The sequence below is a fragment of the Aplysia californica genome, unplaced genomic scaffold, assembly GCF_000002075.1.
Source record: "Aplysia californica isolate F4 #8 unplaced genomic scaffold, AplCal3.0 scaffold01131, whole genome shotgun sequence".
Lineage (NCBI taxonomy): Eukaryota > Metazoa > Mollusca > Gastropoda > Aplysiida > Aplysiidae > Aplysia > Aplysia californica.
Genome location: NW_004798401.1, coordinates 177,012 through 179,099, shown reverse-complemented (window position 1 = coordinate 179,099; position 2,088 = coordinate 177,012). Strand labels below are relative to the sequence as shown.

Below are 2,088 nucleotides of genomic sequence, written 5' to 3'. Positions count from 1 at the left end.
TTCTTCTTCTTCTTTCTTCTTCTTCTTTTTCTTCTTCTTCTTCATCTACACCTACACCTCCTCCTCATCCTCCTCCGCCTCTTCCTTCTTTTATGAGCGCTCCAAACTCGCTGTGAGAAGACGGTCAGAGGCGTGAGACCGAAACCGGAAATTCCCGTAAACCTTTTTAATGTATAACTGAACACAAAACCCTTCGGTGCAGTCGGCACTCCGCAGTGAATATACAAAGTCGAAGCAAATGATCGCTACAAAAGGACTGAATTGAACTTAAAATGGGCTTTCTTCTTACACATTTGATCTCAATGAAAATACAATAGTGCAACATTACTTTTCAAGTTATGGGTACTGTCAAAGTTTCATATTTTTTAATTCTTTAGTTTCTGAGAATATACGTAAAATTTGGCCGTAGCTCCATTAGTAGTAAGATATACATGTAAATTTGGTCTGTGCACGACCAATAATATAGTCAAGCAAAACCCAATTGCGAAACCATTTTCAGCAGGTATTTATTGGTAACTGTTTCCCCATCGACTTTATTAAATTCCAGCGAATGTGTCACATTTTCGCTCAGCTTTACTGTGATACATTATGTTTCATGTTGCGTCGGTGGCCTAGTGGTTAGGCTACCGTACTCGTAATCGTGAGGTTGCGGGGTCGGGGCTTCGAGCCGGGGGCCCGACGTTGGGTCCTTGAGAAAGGCACTTTACAAGAATTTTTCTCACTTCACCCAGGTGGAAATTGGTACCCGGCCATAGACAGCAAAAGATCTTGTCAGTAAGTTAGTGTTTTAGCGCCTATAAATGGCTGCTTGCACTGTATGCTTCCCAAGAAGTTGAGTTTGTTTCAGAATGCTCTCAGGTCTGCTGGGGTAATAGTATAGATTGTGAAGCACATTTATAGCTTGCTTTTGAGCGGGGATTTGCGCTATACAAATGCTTTCTATTTATTATTATCATTGCTCGCATGTCTGTATTGTATTGAACAAAATAGTCATCTGGCCCTCATTCTGCATTTTCTCAGTTATCCAGTACCGGTTGAACAAAGTGTTTGATGACCCCTGCTCTTCCTCAAAGTAAATGTCACAATCTGTACATTATTTTTGTTTAAATCCTGATGCAAATGTATCTTCTCGTGTAAAAAAATTGCCATTTCCACGCCTATTTTTGTTAAACGCCTCTCACCAGGAAACCATTTGACTAAATTCATAACACACTGAACACAAAGCACCAGGCAGCAGGAGAATTGGGAAAGGAGTGAATGAAAGTAGGACACTGTGTCCCTGTTCTCCTGCCCACGGAATCTCACCAAGTTTGATTCTTCGTTTTATTTAGGAGTCGGTTCTCAGACTGTTCCATGTGATTTTCAAATAAAGTTGATATAATATGACTTTAAAAAAAAAAATTAAAAAAAAAAAATTAAAAAAACTGGCGTCTGTGGTGTACCGGAAAGGGGCTTTGCTGTCGTACGCAGGAGACTTGTGTTCCATTCCTGTGCGTGTCTCTTTTCTATTTCTATTGAGTATCTTGGTCTTTCTGCTGGAATGCTGTATCCCTCTCAGATTGGGTTGGCCCATTCGAAGCCTGCCTTCTAAATTTTGTCCACACAAATACATGTCTTGGGCCTTGTTCTACTTTCCCCGAATCACAAGTCTCCCGCTCTCCCGAGCATTATTATTTATTTTTTCTTTAAGGCAGCCTAAGCTGTCCCTTTCGGAGCATAGTTTTTGTGGGGGCGCTTCTCTTGAAGACCCTTTTCCTTTCTTTTTTTTCCTCACTTTATTTTAGAAATGCCCCGAATCTACAGATGAAAATACGTCACGAGATTATCTCCACATGACATCATGAAAAGGGCGGTGGAGGCTGTCCTGCATGGTAAGACCGTCAGGGAAGCAAAAGCAGACTTTGGCTTGTCAAAATCGGCACTTGGTCGCTACGTTGTGTGCAGAAGATGAACGTGGTGCCTGGTGCAAGTTTTCAGTGGTTCAGCATAAAACGGGTTACACTCACTTACCAACTATAATCAAGTTCAAACAAGTTCAGACTTGTAGGTTAGGGAGAAGGAGGATGAGAAGGAGGAGGAGGAGGAGGA

General features: G+C 41.6%; 1 protein-coding gene across 1 annotated transcript in view; it reads left to right on the top strand.

Annotated features, from left to right (window-relative positions):
- Positions 1-2,088, top strand: part of LOC101850219 (legumain-like) — a 10,473-nt gene that overhangs the window by 824 nt on the left and 7,561 nt on the right. The window lies entirely within an intron of this gene.